This window comes from Bos taurus, chromosome 4 (genome assembly GCF_002263795.3).
Source record: "Bos taurus isolate L1 Dominette 01449 registration number 42190680 breed Hereford chromosome 4, ARS-UCD2.0, whole genome shotgun sequence".
NCBI classification, from domain to species: Eukaryota; Metazoa; Chordata; class Mammalia; order Artiodactyla; family Bovidae; genus Bos; species Bos taurus.
This window is the reverse complement of record NC_037331.1, coordinates 46,776,485-46,794,989: the sequence shown is the minus strand read 5'-3', so window position 1 is coordinate 46,794,989 and position 18,505 is coordinate 46,776,485. Positions and strand designations below refer to the sequence as shown.

Sequence of the window (18,505 nt, the reverse complement as noted above, 5' to 3'; positions counted from 1 at the left end):
TTGAAAAATGTCTGTTCAGATCCTCTGTCCATTTTGTAACCAGATTATGTGTTTTTCTGCTATTGGGTTGCATGCGTTCTATATATATTTTGGACATTAACCCATTGTCATATACATATGATTTGAAAATATTTTCCCCATTCAGCAAGTTGCCTTTTTATTCTCTTGATTATTTCCTTTGCTTATGGAAAGCTTTTTAGATTGATGTGGTCCCATTTGTTTATTTTTGCCTTTATTGCTTTTGCTTTTGGTGTCAGATTGAAAAAAAAATCATCTCCAAAAGCTATGTCAAGGAGCTCATTGTCTATATTTTCTTCTGCAGGTTCTGTGGTGTCAGGAATAACATTCAAATCTTGAATCCATCTGAGTTGGTTTTTTTGATGGTGTAAGAAGTGGTCCCATTTCATTCTTTTGCATACTGCTGTCTAGTTATCCCAACAGCATTTTTTAAAAGTAATTTTCCTTCCTTCCTTTTGGCTGTGCTGGGTCTTCATTGCTGTGCGGGTTTTTCTCTAGTTACCGCAAGTGGTGGCTACTCTCTAGTTGTGGTTCCAGGCCTTCCCGTTGCTGTGGCTTCTCGTTGCAGAGGACTAGCTCTAGGGTGTGCGGACTTCGGTAGTTGTGGCTGCTGGGATCTAGAGCACAGGTGCAGTAGTTGTGACGCACAGGCTTAGTTGCCCCACAGCATATTGGAATCTTCTTGGACCCGGGATTAAACCTATGTCTAATGCATTGGTAGGTGGATTCTTTACCACTGAGCCACCAGGAAAGCACCCCAACACCATTTATTAAAGAGACTATCTATTTCCTATTGTATATCCTTGGCCCCTTTGTTATAAATTAATTGACTATGTATGCATGGATTTATTTCTAGGCTCTCTATTATGTTCCATTGAGCTATGTAATTTTTATACTAATACCACACTGCTTTAATTACTATAGCTTTGTATTATAGTTTAAAATTAATGAGCATGGTGCCTCCCCTCTTTGTTCTTCCTCCTCAAGGTTAGTTTGGCTATTCAGTTTCTTTTATGTTTTATACAAATTTTAGGGCTATTTGTTCTGTTTCTGTAATGCCATTGTATTTTGATATGGATTGCATTGAATCTGTAGATTGCTTTTCATTTTCAGTCACTCAGTTGTGTCCGACTCTTTGCAACCCCATGGACTTAGCCTGCCAGGCTTTTCTGTCAATGGAATTTTCCAGGCAAGATAGATTGTTTTGGGTGGTATGGACATTTTTTTTTTTTTTGGCTGTGCTGGGTCTTAGTTGCAGCACACAAGGTCTTCTGTCTTTGTTGCAGCTTTCAGGATCTTGGTGGTGGCATGTGATCTCTTAGTTGCAGCATGTGGGATCTAGTTCCCTGTCCAGGGATCAAACCCTGGCACCCTACATTGGGAGCATGAAGTCCTAGCCACTGGACCACCAAAGAAGTCCTGGTATGGACATTTTCTTTATAATCTTATTTACGTTATTTATTTTTGGCTGTGCCGAGTCTTTGTTGCTTCATGGGCTTTTCTCTAGTTGCAGCAAGCTGAGGCTGCTCTCAAGTTGCAGTGGCTTCTCTTGTGGAGCATGAACTCTGGGGCACATAGGCTTCAGTACTTGCAGCACATGGGCTCAATATGGACATTTTAACAATATGAATTCTTCCAATCCACGAACATGGAATATCTATTTATTTGCATTTTCTTCAATTTCTTTCACTTAAGTCTTGTTATTTTCAATATTTAAGTCTTTCTCTTTCTTGGTTAATTTATCCCTAGATTTTTTATTCATTTAGATGCAATTTGTCAATGGAATTGTTTTATTAATTTCTCTTTCTGATAGAGTATTATTAGTGTATAGAAACACAACAGGTTTTTGTGTATTGATCCTGCAACTTTACTAAATTTATTAGTTCCAGGAGTTTTTGTGTCCACATGGCCACTGAAGTACTCTGTTGGCAGCCGATAGAATAGCTCAGTGGTGGAATGGACACGTGAAGCCTATTAGTTCTGACCTCATGGCCCAGCTAAACAGTTCAGCATAATGGAGCTGCAGCTTGAAGGTGGAGCTAGAATCTACAAACAGGACAAACAGAAAGAGTCTTGACCTCCTCACTCTGCAGTGTTCACAGGGAGGAGGCTACAGTGCTGGGGGCCATCCCAGTTTGTGCCAACCTGAAACACATGGGCTTTGCCACAAAGCAAAACATGTAGGCTTGCACATACAAGGTCCAGGACTTGGGTGGGCAGCACAGTCCTAGGTTCTCTGTGGCCCCTTTCCCTCTGACTGGTGTTTTCCTTCAAAAGATCCATTGTATCTTCCATTAAAAAAAAAATCATAAAATTGTGGGATTTTGGAGCTGCAAAAGAACTGAGGTTTGATTTAGTTCAGTTTCCCACCCCATTTTATTTATAATAATGCTATCTGCCACTTGTTGAATAATAATACCAAATATTTATTGAATATGTACTGTGTGCCAGGAAATTTTCTAAGTGCACTGTGTATGTTAACATATTTGGCAATCACAGCAGAGCTTTGCAGAAGGACTCTCGTTATTCCCAGCGTGTCGATGAGGAAACTGAGGCACAGGGAGTAAAGGAACTTGCAGTAAGACAACTGGCAAGTGGCAGGATCAGGATTCACACCCAGGTTTGTGTAACCCCGAGCCCTCTTAGCCCCCTGTTTCACAGAAACCCCAACACAAAATTACATACCCCACTTCATGCAGCCAAAGAACAAGAGGATCAAGACTTGGGGCCACAATGCTGGAAACAGGAAGTAGTTCTGTATCTTCTTATATAGACCCAACCCCAAACATGCATGCATGTGCAGGCATATGCATGCACTGTCTTGCTCTCTCAGTCTTCCACCTCTGTCTTCCTAGTGTTTGAGGATAGTCCAGTGTCTGTGGCTGGATTAAAATGCATTTTGAAGTCACTATGAAGTGACTTCATTTGTATGATGAATGTTACCCAGGGCATGTGTGGGTGTCTCCTCTCTTGCCAGGGCCAACCGACTGCCCAGCGGCCAGAGAAAGAATGGGGCAGGAAGGCTACTACTTTCTGAAGCCACATCCTGGCCCTGCCATTCAGCACCCAGAGGCTTAGGTTATTGTGGTCGTTGCTGTCCATGCTATTGGGTGGGTAAAGGGTCTCCTTCCTGAGGATTTCTGCAGGGTCAGAACCTGGGCAGAGAAGCCATGTGTATGAAGGAAAAGTTTCTGTAGCCCAAAGTCCCAAGGGAATGAAAGGGCCACAGGGAGAAAGTGAAACAAGTGGCTTTGCCCAAGCGGAGGGAAGCAGGGCTGACCATGCGGCCTCACCAGAGTTGGCTTTGGCTCTGTCAGACAGGTGGACAGCGCCCTGGGACTCTCCAATGGATGCCCGAAAGACACTGGCTCCTCTGAGGCAAAGAGAAGGTGCCTAGATGCTAACTCAGAAAAGGGCTGTGTTGACTCTACCCATTCAAGTCTGCACTCTGTATATATTAATGAATTAACCACTTGCACTGTGGATAACTACCCAGAGAAGGAACTGTGGTCCAAGGGCTGTACCAGGATCAAGATATCAGGCTTCCTGAGTGGTGTTCAGGCTATTTAAAGAAGTGGATTCCAGGTTTCAGATTCCAGCCCGTACCTCGAGGTTTCTTATGGCTTAAGAACTCAATTCTTAATTCAACTACATTTCAGCTTTGGTAGTTATAGGGCCAGAGGACATTTAAGAGGTTATCCAGTCACCCTGGCTTTTGGGAGACTCCAGAATTTGGGACACAGTTGAAGAGGGGCTCCTTTCCTAGTCTCCCTGGCAGCCCAGTCTTTGAGCATAATCTTGGCCAGACCTTTTATGATGGCTCTCTCTGTGCACTACTGCTTGCTGAAAAGCAGAAATCTACTTCAAAAGCACTGTGCACTCCTTATGTAACTGGTTTTTCTGTCACTTGTGGGGTTTTAGTTTGTCCTTTGTGAAGCTGCCAAATCCTAACTCTTCCCGTCTCCACCAAAAGTTCCAGGTATACCCCCGATTTAAATACATATCAGATTTGCCCAAAATGTAGTCTAATCATTCCTAGACTTAGTCCCCCTTTCTGAGAAGGTCTGGATCCCTGATCAGTATCCACTGTACCTGCTCCTGCTCCAGGATGAGCAGAAGCCCGGGGCCACCTCTCTGGTGTGTCTGTTTTGGCCATAAGCATCTTGGCTGTAGACATCTTTGCCACAGGCATTTTCATTGCAAACATTTTCACTGCATAACTCATTGGCTGTGATAGCAATATTAAATAACAGAAACTAAAAGAGAAACATTAAAAAAACATAGTGAAACAAAAAATGAGAATTAACAAACAAAAACAAATTAAAGTCTTTATTGTGAAATGCAGAATATTTGAATACTTTTTTTTTCTTTCTTTATCTTTGGCTGCACTGGGTCTTCATTGCCACGCAGGCTTTTCTCTAGTTGCGGCAAGCGGGGAGCTACTCTCTAGTGTGGTGCCTGGGTTTCTCATTGTGGTGGCTTCTCTTGTTGTGGAGCACAGGCTCTAGGCACTCGGGCTTCAATAGGTGAAGAGGTGGGCTCAGAAGTTGTACCTCGCGAGCTCCAGAGCGTGGGCTCACCATCCGTGGTGCATGAGCTTAGTTGGTCCAAGGCATGTGGAGACCTCACGGATCAGGGATGGAATCCGTGTCCTCTGCATTGGCAGGCAGATTCTCATCCACCGTACTACCAGGGAAATCCCTGAATACATTTTAAATGTGCATAGATTCATGGCAATATTGCACAAGTAACTGATTTTATTTTGTGGGTTGTACATAAGCACTTGTCTTCCAAGTCTTCCATTCACTTTATTTTAATATTTATTTAGTTGTGCCAGGCCATAGTTGCAGCTCTCTAAAACTTAATTTGTGGCATACTAATTCTTAGTTGCAGCATGTGGAATTTAGTTCCCTGACCAGGGATCAAACCCAGGCCCCCTGCAGTGGAAGTGCAGAGTCTTAGCCACTGGACCACCAGGGAAGGCCCTGAACAGTATTTTGTACTTTGTTGCTGTTGTTGATTATTCTCCTCACTCAGCATCACATTTTTTCTTTTTCACTATAATTTCTTCCTTCATTGAGCGAGGTGTCAGTTTCCAAATACTAGGGTGCACATTGGTGCCTGAGGTCTGTGTTGCCTTGTGAAAACCTCCCACCACGTGTACTCTTGGTGTACTGTCACTCGTCCCTTGACAGACGTTCCAGAGTTCTATGGGAAACGTGGCTTCGACTCTGTGCCTTCAAATCACTGGAGGATTTGCAAACTGATATGTTATCATTTTCTAGTAGGCTGCAGTCAGGTTTGCCCTCTGTTATTTCACACTTTCCCATAAGTTTTATCACCATATTTTCTATTGAGTCAATATACATAGTGCTTCTCATTCACCATTTTAAGACCACATGTCTACTGTTCACTGTATAGACCATTATGAGAGCTAAGATTTATGCAATATAAGAATAGGAATCCTGCATCAGTGGAGAAGTGAAACCAAACTGTCAGACTAAACTGTCAGCCAGTTATTTTATCTTCTAAGGCAAGATTGCCTTACGGCCAGTTAGTTCTGCAGTGAAAATGCAGCAATGATGCTTACAGAGAATATTCCTAGCTCCCTTCTCTAGGGTTCAGTTATTGCCATGGGGTGCTTTTGAATCCTAACCTAGGGGAACCAAGAGACGAGGTGGTGCCTGAGTTTAGAAAACTAGAACAACCCAAAGCCCCGGCTAGCAATTTTGTATGTGGAAGCTCTTTAGCCTATAAGGCCTTCACAGTTGCCTGGATTAATGACTGTAAAAACTACCCATGTCCTTGGAGGGAGCCTCTCAAGTCTTCAGAGGTGGGGGAGGGTCTACCCCATGGGTGCTCACGGACTGAATGTGGGAGAAAGGTGTTCCCCAGAGCAAAATCAAGGTCTGTTAGTGGAAGAAGAAATGGGATGGGGTGGGGGAACGAATTCCGAAAAGGCCAAAATGCCAAACATTCTCCCTAGCTCGCTTCAGTCATGTCCGACTCTGTGTGACCCCATAGACGGCAGCCCACCAGGCTCCCCTGTCCCTGGGATTCTCCAGGCAAGAACACTGGAGTGGGTTGCCATTTCCTTCTCCAATGCATTAAAGTGAAAAGTGAAAGTGAAGTCACTCAGTCGTCTCCGACTCTTAGCGACCCCCTGGACTGCAGCCTACCAGGCTCCTCCGTCTATGGAATTTTCCAGGCAAGAGTACTGGAGTGGGGTGCCACTGAGCTAGCCACTCCTTTTTGTCTTTCCTTAGCTTCCCTTTCACTAATCTGTCCTTCAACTACTGATTACCAAAGAAAAGAAGAATCTCTCTGTCGTAGTGGGGAGTGCTCATGGCCTGGCGACTGTTATAGCTTGCTGTGTTAAAGTCTTGCTCATTCTGAAAGCTAGAGGTAATATGGAAACGCTGTAGGCAACCTCATACCTGGCCTCCATTTATCATCTGTCTGTGATGTCTTTCATACCTGGAGCTGGTGCTTCTTCGTTCAATCTGGAGACTCTCCCGCAAGATAAACCCTTTCTCCCCATTCGCATTCCTGTGCTACAGCCTTCCTTCTGCTCTGGACTTCCTGTTCTATTTTTGAACCGTCAGAGCCTGGACACATGCCCTGGCAGATTCAGAGCCCATGTGAATGGTAAGCCTCCAACCTGAATACCTGCCCTGCACTGAGTGCCCTGGGTTTGCCCCAAGTGCAAGGTGGTTGCTCGCCTCCCATCAGTTGTCACCCTCCACCCTCCCAACCTGGCTGGCCACATTTTCTCCTCCTGCTGTCAGCTGTTGAAATGCAAACTGTGTGTGAAGAGGTGTTTCCTTGCCTGGGAGATTCCAGAGTTTACAGGTCTATGCTCTGCCTCTCTGGGGTGCCCTCCGCAACCACACCAAAAGGTCACTGAGGCCCTGCCTCTTTGGAACAGTGAGTCGAGCACACAGTGTTGTAGCTTCCTTAAATCTTCTTCAGTCCTGTCCGCCCAGAGGGTGGAGGTGGATTCCAATTTCTATGGGTTTTTCTGATCACTTAGCACATGCCAGGTGGCACACAGGAACCCAGAATTCGGGCCACAGACTTTCTGTCTCTAATCCAAACAAGAACCTCTGAAAAATGTACTGCACTTCCCGTGGATGCTCGAGCTGGACCCATGTGGGTAGGTGCCCACATGAATGTTCTTCCCTGTGAGTGGTGTCCTGCTACAGATTTCCTGGGAGAGCATGGGGGCTACCTAGCTTAGGGACAGGACTCATTCTAAGAGGTCATCTTGTCATTGTATCTATGTTTGGTGCTTTGTTGTTGTTGCTGCTGTTGTTTTAAAAGGGGTGCTATGCTTAGTTGCTCAGCCGTGTCCAACTCTTTGCGACCCCGTGGAGTGTAGCCCGCCAGGCTCCTCCGTCCATGGGGATTCTCCAGGCAAGAATACTGGAGTAGATTGCCATGCCCTCCTCCAGGGGATCTTTCCAACCCAGGGATCGAACCCAGGTCTCCTACACTGTAGGCCAATTCTTTACCATCTGAACCACTAGGAAAGCCCAAGAATACTGGAGTGGGTAGCCTATCCCTTCTCCAGGGGAACTTCCTGACCCAGGAATCAAACCAGGGTCTCCTGCATCTCAGGCAGATTCTTTACCAGCTGAGTTACCTGGGAAAGGGAGAGGTTTCAAAATGAGAGTTGTGGGATCAGCTTGGGTAATAAAGAATTTTTTATCAGATTTAAACTTTACCTCCCCCCATATCCTTTCCTTCACCGTGAAAAGATTTTTAGTGCATGATGACATTAACCATTTCATGGTTTTAAATCTCACAAAGAAAAACTTATCATTTTCAACTCCTAATTTTCAGTTACTTATATTCTTTTTATATTCTATTATAAAAAATCTTAGAGATTAATGACAAAAGACATATACTAAAGAATGTGTATGAATATGCAGTTCATAAAAACAAATTCAAGTGACCAAGCATGAAAAATGTCCACCCTCACTGATAAATATTAAACCAATGTTTTTCACTTATAAAAATGGCAAAAGTTGATAAATTCATAGTACCCAGTGTTAGTGATAAAGAAAGGAGACAGACTTTGTGGAGCTGGTGGATATGTAAGTAGGGGCTCCCTTTCCGCCAGGCATCTGACTGCATGTATCAAGGGCCTGCAATTAAAATTGCTTCTAGGAATTTATATGAAAACATATATATATATATATGGAAATGTGTGTAAGCACTTACCTAAAGGACGTTCACTACAGACTTATCTATAATAGCAAAAAATTGGAACCAGTAGGAACGCCAAACAGTAAAGGCTGTTAGACTATGAAGCAGACCTCTAAAAATATTTTTTAATATTTCATGACAAAGAAATTTCATGATAGGAAAAAAAGAGCATTTAACAGGGAAGCCCAATAGATTTTATGGAAAAACCCAAATGATGTTTTTGGCCAACACAATGTACAGTGCTCAGTACAGTCACGTTTTTTAAAAATATGCATGTACATGTATCTTTAAACAAAAAATGTAGTAATTATGGGTAATTTTTATTTTCTTCCACATTCATACCTGAATTTTCTAAATTCCTTATTACATTCTCATAGCTTATATAATTAGATTTTTTTGGTCTTAATGAATGGATAACTTGAGAGCTGTGTCAGAGTTAAGGTACCTGAGAACCTACTTTGATTTTGGAGTTTTAAGAGTTTGGATTTTTTCTGGACCAAAATCTAAAAGGATCAGAAAAGAGTTGAGCTCCCATGCAAAGCAGAGTAACTATCTTCATAAAGATCCCCAAATCCTGAAGGGAATAAGGAAAAAATGAGGTCTGCTCAGGTTTTCATTTTGCTGCCTGGACCCTTTCATTGAGAATATGAAGGCTAACTACTTACATGTCACAGTGGGATTTTAATTTATGTAATGGAGCAAGTATTATTATTATTTCTTTATCTTTAAAATAAAAAACCTTTAAATTCTGCTTGTATCCCCTTCTAATTGAAAAGCGTACTTGGTGGTGGTTTAGGGATGGCATCATTGTTCCCTGAGGCTCCCTTCTTCCTCTCCCACATCCTTTCTTTTTTTCCTCCTTCCTCCTTTTTGGGGAAAGGAGAGATCCCTTTTCCTTACCTGTGCCTTAAGCCTGTTGGTGTCTGGTTCGGATGCCCCAGCCCCAGCAGAGATATGAGGGCCACAGGCCTGGAGATGGCTGGTTTGGCCCAGAAAGGACTGGGGTCACCATTGCAGTATTTGGTCTGTGCTTGGAGCTGGGTTTTTTTGCCACCATTAATTCGGCTCCACCTCTGGGATATGGATTTGTGTATGTCTTTTGATAGACATGCCAGTGGTGACAGTTCCTTCTGGCATGCCAGGTTAGTCAGGTAATAAAGATGAAAACAGTGCCAATGCTTAAATGTGAATTTCTGCCATTCTCAAGGGAGCACTTCCTTCCCCACCACCCTTGGGATTAGAACCCTCAACAATATTGGGAACCTGGGCTCCACGTGAGTGTTAATGTAATGCCTTTAGGCATTGTTTAGATAGCTCACCTCTCTAGTTATCTAAGACCATAGCACCCAGGATTAAGATCAAGATTAAGGATTCAGTTATCCTTAATCTTTCTGAAAACTAGTCTCAGTTTGGTCACCAAAGGGACTCAGGATTCATACTTTTGTAAAGTGAAAGTTGCTCAATCATGTCTGACTCTTTGCGGCCCCATGGACTATACAGTCCATGGAATTCTCTAAGCCAGGATTCTGGAGTGGATAGCCTTTCCCTTCTCCAGGGGATCTTCCCAACCCAGGGATTGAACCCAGGTCTCCTACATTGCAGGCAGATTCTTTCCCAGCTTAGCCACAAAGGAAACCCAAGAATACTGGAGTGGGTAGCCTATCCCTTCTCCAGGGGATCTTCCTGACCCAGGAATCGAACTGTGGTCTCCAGCATTGCAGGCAGATTCTTTTACTGACCGGAGCTATCAGGGAAGCCCCAAAAGTGAAAGTGAAGGTCGCTCAGTCGTGTCCGACTCTTTGTGACCCCATGGACTATACAGTCCATGGAATTCTTCAGGCCAGAATACTGGAGTGGGTAGCCTTTCCCTTCTGCAGGGGATCTTCCTAACCCAGGGATCGAACCCAGGTCTCCTGCATTGCAGGTGGATTCTTTATCATCTTAGCCACAAAAGGAAGCCCAAGAATACTGGAGTGGGTAGCCTATCCCTTCTCCAGTGCATCTTCCTGACGCAGGAATAAAACCAGGGTCTCCTGCATTGCAGGCGGATTCTTTACCAGCTGAACTACCAGGGGAGCCATACTACTGTAAAGCATGATGCAAAAGGACATACATTTTAGAAGATTGGGAAGCTCTGAGGAACCCGGGGCTGCCCATCGCAGAGCATTTCCTGGGTTTAGATGTGGGGTGGTGTACTTTATCTAGTTATCTCACCCAGGTGACCACATGAACTCTAGAAGGTAGATATTACATTCCATTCTCCACGTGAGGAATAAAGGAGGCTTAGAGAAATTGTTATTTGTCCAAAGTTTCCAAACTGACACCTGCTGCTGGAGCCAGGTTTTGAACCCATGCCTATTCCTTCTTGCCAGGCTGGCTCATGGAGCATTGGGCTAAGCTGAGAAATCTATAGTTAGAGTTTCACTTGTGGTATTATTATCAGCCTGGGCTGGAAAATAAGTGTCCATCAGGTTTGCTTTTGACACAGGCTTCTCAGACTTTGGCATGCAGCAGATTGGCCCGGAGAGCTCGTAAAGTGCAGATCTGGGGTCGGTGAGACACTTTGCCGTCAGTGGTGCTGATGCTCAGGGCACACAACCCGAGGCCTCCACCTGGAATAATGCCACCCTCAGTAGGGAGACAGTCAAAGGCTCCTGGGTGCAAAATTTGGATTTAAGTTCTGATCCTGCCAATTAGAAGGTGACTTGGGCAAGCTGCTTACTCCCTCTGGACTTGCTTACTCATCTTGAAAATAAGGATTTAAATGGCAGCTACTTCTTAGAGTTGTGAGGATTAGATGAGATAAGCCATGTGAAGTACTTACAATCAATAGTTCTTAATCAGGATTTGCTTTTATTAGTAGCACATGGAGCCACAAAGTCCTGGGAAGAAGAGAAGTGCTGTGGCCTTTGAGTCAAAAGGTGTGAGATCCTATCTAGGTCTCTTCTGTAAGCCCCAGGTCTCCCTGGGGGAGGGGAGGTCTGCAGAGCCCTCATTTGCCTCTGGGTGGAAGCATTAATGTGTACCTGGATAGTTTCTTGCTCTGGGGACCAATAAGTCACTCGGATCCCAGGGCTTACCCTAGAAGGCCTCTGGGACCTTCTGACAGGTGTCCTGAGGATGCACATGTGACCTCCAGGGCCCACATCAGACGGCATAGATAGCATGCAGTTAGCATGTGCTGTTGGCCCTCTGGAGTCCTACCCTTCCGCCCTTGAGCCTTGAGTCACCCTTATGGCCACTGTGCCTGCTGCAGTTTAAGGGCCTCAGTTTCTGCTTCCCTTTCATTGCAGCTGTTTATTAAATTTCTATCTAGGATGCTCCATGATCTCATATCATTTGGAAAGGAAGACAGAAGCACTGGCTCTTGTCCTCAGGGTCTCCTCTGTAGTGGCTTCAGCCACTTCGCCCCTTTCATTCCTATAGCACCTTGGGTTCTGGAGCAGTCAGACACGTGTACAGTGCAGTCATCCCCCTCAGAGTCCGGCTGCAGCACCCTGTTTGTGACAGGAACACAGTAATTTAGAGCCTTCCTGCACTAAGTGTGGTTCCTGGGTCATCAGCATCACCAGGCCCCATCCCTGGCTGTTTGAAGATGTACGTTTTATTATGATTCAGATATGGTAAGGCCAACAGATCAGGAGATAATTGCCACTGAAAAGGCACTTTGTTATTCACAGTCCCCAAGAGCCATGGCATGCTGTGTCACACAGGGCCACCTGGGGAAGCAGCTGGGTCAGTCAGGAGGCAGAGGTTGTGGGGAAAACATGAGCAAGGGCCTTTATTTTAGCGTCCATGGAAAGGAACAGGTGAAGCAGAGTAAGGAAGATTAGGATTGGCTAGATTGAATCATTGAAGCAGGCTCTGGGGTGCAGGGGCAGCCTCCAGTTGTCTGGTACCTGACCCTGGGGTGATTAGGGCAGGGGAATAGTGGCCTGGAGGGTAGGAGTTGGTTGTGAGAGGAGAGAGGAGGGAGCTTTGGATTTGTCATTTTGCATACTAAAAGGGCACTTGAAGGTGAGGCCTTTCCTGTCTCTAGAAATTGACCAGGCAGCATCAGCAAGCCCTTAAGATGTAAGAGCATCAGAAATATAGAAAAATAAAAAAGGCATGACTAATGCACTGACCTACGGAATCAGAATCTGTATTTTAACAAGACCTCCTATGGCTTGAGAAGCACTCAAATAAAACACTCTGACATTTTGAACTCAGTTCCCTAAGAGCAGCAGATGTCCTAAACCATTCTCTGTACAAGTAGGGATGATGACTTTGGGTTTGTGAGACTAGGTACCTTAAAACAAGGCTGACGTCTTGAATGGACGGCTATGAGAAGAATCTCTGAAAACATTAGCAGTGCCTGCTAAGTGTGGGTTTATGCTTAATAATATTCTTTCGATTGTCAATAATGGTTTTTGTAGCAGCCACAGATACTGTCCCAACAGATATGGTATTACCTTCCATAACAGAACTTATTTAAAAGGAGGGAACTTACTACCCAATCAGTGGATGGAGATAAAAACCAGTATTTTTATCCCATTTTTACACTGGGAAAACGGGTCATTAAATTTTCCAGTGAAAGCCTGGCTTTCCACACCCCCAAATGAGTAGTACCTCAGTTCCTTTTCATGGGGCATTAGTCTCTTTGGAGTGACCAGTTATTGCTTCAGGTGACCAGTTGTTGTCATCATCGTTCATCTGCTCAGTAGTGTCCAACTCTGTGCAATCCCATGGAATGCAACATACCAGGCTTCCCTGTCCTTCACTGTATCCCAGGGTTTGTTCAGACTTATGTCCATTGAGTCAGTGATGCCATCCAACTATCTCATCCTCTGTTGCTCCCTTCTCCTCCTGCCCTCGATCTTTCCTAGCATCAAGGTCTTTTCCAGTGAGTTGACTCTTCACATCAGATAGCCAAAGTTTTGGGGCTTCAGCTTCAGCATCAGTCCTTCCAATGAATATTCAGGGTTGATTTCCTTTAGGATGGACTGGTTTGATCTCCTTACAGTCCAAGGGACTCTCAAGAGTTTTCTCCAACACCACAATTCGAAAACATCAGTTCTTTGGCTCTCAGACTTCTTTATGGTCCAGCTCTCACATCTGTACATGACTACTGGAAAAAGCATAGCAGGTGACCAGTACAACTGACATTTGTCATCACACACAGAAACTCTTCTGGAAGGAGCCCTGATTGGCCTACTCCACTTGGAGAAGAGCCAGTGAGTGTATCAGGAAAGAATAGAGCCAGATGTGGGTGCTGCTTAGAGTTGCAGTGCTTGGGCATAAAGGGACCTTTGAAATCGTTGAGTCAGATCCCTCATTTTAAAGATGAGGTCTCTGAGGCCAAGATGGTAGCAGGAGGCTGGGCAGGACCCAGGCTCCAGGGTCCAGGCCAGCATCCCTAGCACACGCCGTGGAGTTTTCCCCTCCTCCCTGCACCCCTTTTACAGCGTGCCCCTGGCTTCTAGATCAGAGCCCAGACAGACACTTCATGCCCAGTCTGGTGGTGCTGACAATGCAGCCGGTATTTTATTTCTCCACTTTATTTAGTTATACCCAGCCTTGTTGCAGAAGGATTTAGGACTGCTTGTAAAGTTGCAAACAACAGAGCGAGATAGAGTAAATTTAAAACAAGTGAGAAAGATAAGACAGGAATAAGTAGCTTCTCGACAGCATTGCCTGTTGCCACCCTGCTAGGGCTGTTGACCGTACAGCGATTAAATGGTGCTGAGTCTTGTGTCCCTGGCTCCCCTGCCTGACACCCTGGCAGAGCTTTCTCCCTGGCTGGCTGTAGAACTTTTCCCCTTTTGTGATCGAGATGCCCTTGAAGGTCACTCTGAGGGACTGGGAAGTTCTCCGCAGCGGGTCCCATTTACAGGGTGTGACACAGTGGTGATGGTCACAGTGACAGGGCGGCTGTTGTTGCCAGTGCTCTGTTAAGACTAGGCAAGGGAGGAGAGCTAGTTGGTACGTGAGATCTTCCACCCCTTAGGGCTGTCCAGAATCAGTGGCCTTCTTGGTCCCTTTGTTTCGCACACCCCTGCAAGCTGAGAGGAGGACAGTGAGTGCAGCTGGGGTTCAGAGCTGTTGCCCAGGCTTTCCCTACTCCCTGCTCATCCTTTGTCCCTTTTGCACTCTTTTGACCTCTGTTCAAGCTCCCATCTGTCGGTTCTGCGAGGCCAACTCCCTCACCACCCTGACTTCTTCATTCAGGGCCCCCAGGCATCCTCCTCGCTCTCAGGACTTCCGCTTTCTCCTGCAGACAAACTGTGGTCTGAGTATCCCCTGTTCTCAGGTGCTCTGACTCCCTGGTCCTTGTCCCCACCATACTTGGTTTGGGTGGCCTCTGCAGTCCCTTCCAAGACTCTCCTCCTGCAAAGTGAATGAAAGCTAAGAACACAGGGAATCCCAGTACTCACAGTTCCTCTCAGCCCTAGGAATGCTCAGAACTGTGTCGTTATCATTGCTTGGATCAGAGGCGCTAAATCCTCTGCAGTGCATTGGACGATTCCACCCAGGGAGGACTTGTCCCGCCAGAAATGCCAGGTGCATCCCTGCTGATAAACACTGATAAGAATTCAGAGAAGCCTAAATATTTGCAGTTGTACAGTAGCATCAGAAGAGCCACACTGCAGATTTCTTGGTTTGTGCCCAAGAGTTTAGTGAGAGGAAATTACTAACTTATTTTTATCTACACAGTGCGGTCAGAAGGCATTACATTCTGAAGGGTCAGGCTATGCTGGGAATTGTTTATTTCATTAGGCTGAAGTCCTACGGTTGGCTCAACCTGTGCTGGCCTGCATCTGGGACCTGCTAACTTCTTGGCTTAGATGGGCACTCGGAGCCAGAGAGAGCCCCATGAGCTGCCAGTGCAGCCTGTCACGTGGGTGCTGTCAGATCACCCCAAACCCGCGACAGGAGGCCAGTGGCTGGCCCAGCATCAGAGAGTGGGATCTGGCTGCAGTGGGAAAATCTTTTCAGAGGTTTTATTCTGTAACAGGCAAAGGAGTCGAGCACTCAGAGTTAAATGGTCTATTGCCTCTCATAAACCCACCATCATTCCCTTAGGCTTCAAAAATGGTTTTTGAGCCCACTGGCTAAGAGAGGTAATTAAAGTTAGCTAGCCTTCAGACCTCTGGAAGCTGGTGGCCCGCTGATCCCTGTGTTTTCTCGCGCTTCACCGTGGGTTGGCTAATTATTTCCTGATTTATCCATTCATTATCTAACACACTTTGAGTGCCTGCTGCAGGCCAGTGCTAAGGCAAGGTCCTGACTTCTTGGCTTTTTCTGGCACAGTGGAAGAGGGAGGCGGGTCTGTCAGTGGTTCGAGAGCCAGGTGCCAGGTGCTGAGGTGTGGGCAGCGTGCCGGGAGCATGGAGGGGGGGACTCCTCTGAGACCTGGCAGGGACACAGGGTGACTGGGCTCCAGGGTATCCCAAATGTGGCCATGTTTGAACTGGGTCTTGAAAAAATAACCCACAGAGTTAGCCAAGGGGAAGAACAGAAGGGTGGACAAGCATTCCAGGGAGGGAACGCTGTGCACCAACTCCCAGAGACAGGAGACAAGGACTGTCAGTGGTCCAGTGGCTGGGGGCAGGATGCCGCAGCGGGAAGGATAAGCCTAGCACCGGGGGCCCTGGAGACCAGGGGAGCTGAGACAGATTCTCCTGTGGCTCAAAGACAGGAGAGGCCATTAGACATCGCCTCAGTGCCACGTGTCAATCAAAATAATTAAAAGCAGAAGAACCAGAAAGCTGGTTCATATATCCCAACATCCATTCAGCTTTTTCCCCAAGAAGAAACTTTTGATAAAATAAGGTGAAGTGCCAGAAAGATGTGTGTTCAATAGGATAACACAAAGTAAGTAGAATAAAAGTAGATTAAAAAAGAAAAAGAAAAGGGAGAGAAAAGTAAAGGGAAAAAAAAAAAAAACACACACCTGCAGAACTGAGTGATGGCCAGCTCTGGGTAGCAGTGACTACTTGGAGTCAGACAGACCTGAGTTCAGGTCTGACTTTACTAACTCGAGTTTTTACCTCTCTGGTCTTTGATTTCCTCATCTGAACACTGGGATAATAATACCAATCTCATGACATTTTCTGTGAGGATTAATGTGATCCCAGTGGTTTTTACCACTAGTTTATTTATTGCTTTTTAAAGTATTAACCCAGGACAAACAGTAGATTATGGTTTTTGAGGATTAGTTGTCATTCGTGGAATAAAGAACAGTCACAGCTTAGAGCTAGTAAAATAGATTCTAGAAATGACAGAATTTCTATTCATTTATTTATTCATTGGATAAATATCCATCACACACTTTTTTATATTTTGGCTGCATTGCATCTTCATTGTAGCACACATGTCTCTAGTTGTGGCATGCAAGCTTCTCTAATTGCAGCAGGTGAGATCTTAGTTCCCCAACCAGAGATTGAACCCCAGGTTCTCTGCATTGGGAGCACAGAGTCTTATCCCCTAGACTACCGAGAAAGTCCCCCATCACACACTTTCTATGAGCAGGCACTGTGTGAGGCTGAGGAGTGGATAGTGAACAAGACATACCTGGTCTTTGCTCTCAGGAAGCTCCTTATCTGGTGAAGATGACCAGGTATTCAGGGATCCTGTGCTGAAACTTGTGTGAGCCTCCACTGGCAGCTTGTTTGGACTGACCTGAGCCGGTCTGACCATGCAACAGTTGCCCCTGTAGAAGGTTGAGGTGGTGAAGCTTAGCTTCTACTCCCACAACCTCACCACCAGGTGGTAATGAATGCAAGTGTTAGACTGAAGTCTGCTGCAGAGATAGACAGTTATCAAACAAATGTTTATCAAGTAGGGAGAAAGCAGTTTGACCAACCTGTTTGGTGAACTTGATGAAGTCCCAGCCCTCTCTCTGTTGGTCTGTTCCAGCCGTACCTCAGAGAAAAGGTTCGCTCAAGGCAGCTGCAGAAGTCATCCAGAGACAGGACTGTTTCCCTGTGTCAGCTTCATGCTGTCATCAACCTTCCTGCTGTGACAGCTGCACTCAGGGGAGCCTCCAGGACCCTGTTTACGCAAGGGTGGGGATGTCACTAAACGTTTTTTGCCAGGCTGCATACCCTGAACACCAATAAGAACCCATTTCTAGCATTCGTTATACTAAATCACAAGTTTCACCAACACTAGCCCATTTTTTTTATGTTCACAATGTTTATCCGGATGCATGTTGATGTATGGCAAAACCAATACAATATTGTAAAGTAAAAAAAATAAATAAATAAAACCAATTTTTATTAAAATTTTATTAAAAATAAAATAAAACCAGTCAAAAAAAAAAAAGAATGTTTATCCAGATAGCCAAAGGACTTAAAGTAGGCAGTGTGGGAATGTGACCTCAGGTTAACACCAGTTGATGAATCCAGACTTTGTATTCTTCATACCCTGTGAGCTGATCACCCCTAGAGGTAGCAGCCAAGACCAACTGGTTCATACACAATAAAACACCAGCTACGTACTCTTGTTTTCTCTTGCATTTGTTTACACACTCAAGTGCTTTAAAGTAAATTAGACATGTAACCATGTTCCATTTCTCTCTCCTATTCAAAAGGTATCATGGAGGGAGTAGCATAGGAGAGCGCTCAGTTCAGTTCAGTCACTCAGTCATGTCCGACTCTTTGTGACCCCATGAATCGCAGCACGCCAGGCCTCCCTGTCCATCACCAACTCCCGGAGTTCACTCAAACTCACGTCCATTGAGTCACTGATGCCATCCAGCCATCTCACCCTCTGTCGTACCCTTCTCCTCCTGTCCCCAATCCCTCCCAGCATCAGAGTCTTTTCCAATGAGTCAGTTCTTCCCATGAGGTGGCCAAAGTACTGGAGTTTCAGCTTTAGCATCATTCCTTCCAAAGAACACCCAGGACTGATCTCCTTCCGAATGGACTGGTTGGATCTCCTTGCAGTCCAAGGGACTCTCAAGAGTCTTCTCCAACACCACAGTTCAAAAGCATCAAATTCTTCGGTGCTCAGATTTCTTCATAGTCCAACTCTCACATCCATACATGACCACAGGAAAAACCATAGCCTTGACTAGACGGACCTTTGTTGGCAAAGTAATGTCTCTGCTTTTGAATATGCTATCTAGGTTGGTCATAACTTTCCTTCCAAGGAGTAAGCGTCTTTTAATTTCATGGCTGCAGTCACCATCTGCAGTGATTTTGGAGCCCAAAAAAATAAAGTCTGACACTGTTTCCACTGTTTCCCCATCTATTTGCCATGAAGTGATGGGACCGGATGCCATGATCTT

General features: G+C 45.3%; 1 protein-coding gene and 1 non-coding gene across 14 annotated transcripts in view; one reads left to right on the top strand and one right to left on the bottom strand.

Annotated features, from left to right (window-relative positions):
• ATXN7L1 (ataxin 7 like 1) overlaps positions 1-18,505 on the top strand; it is a 264,853-nt gene that overhangs the window by 160,186 nt on the left and 86,162 nt on the right.
• TRNAG-UCC (transfer RNA glycine (anticodon UCC)) lies at positions 4,926-4,998 on the bottom strand. Its single transcript has one exon. It is a non-coding gene; the product is annotated as a tRNA-Gly (tRNA).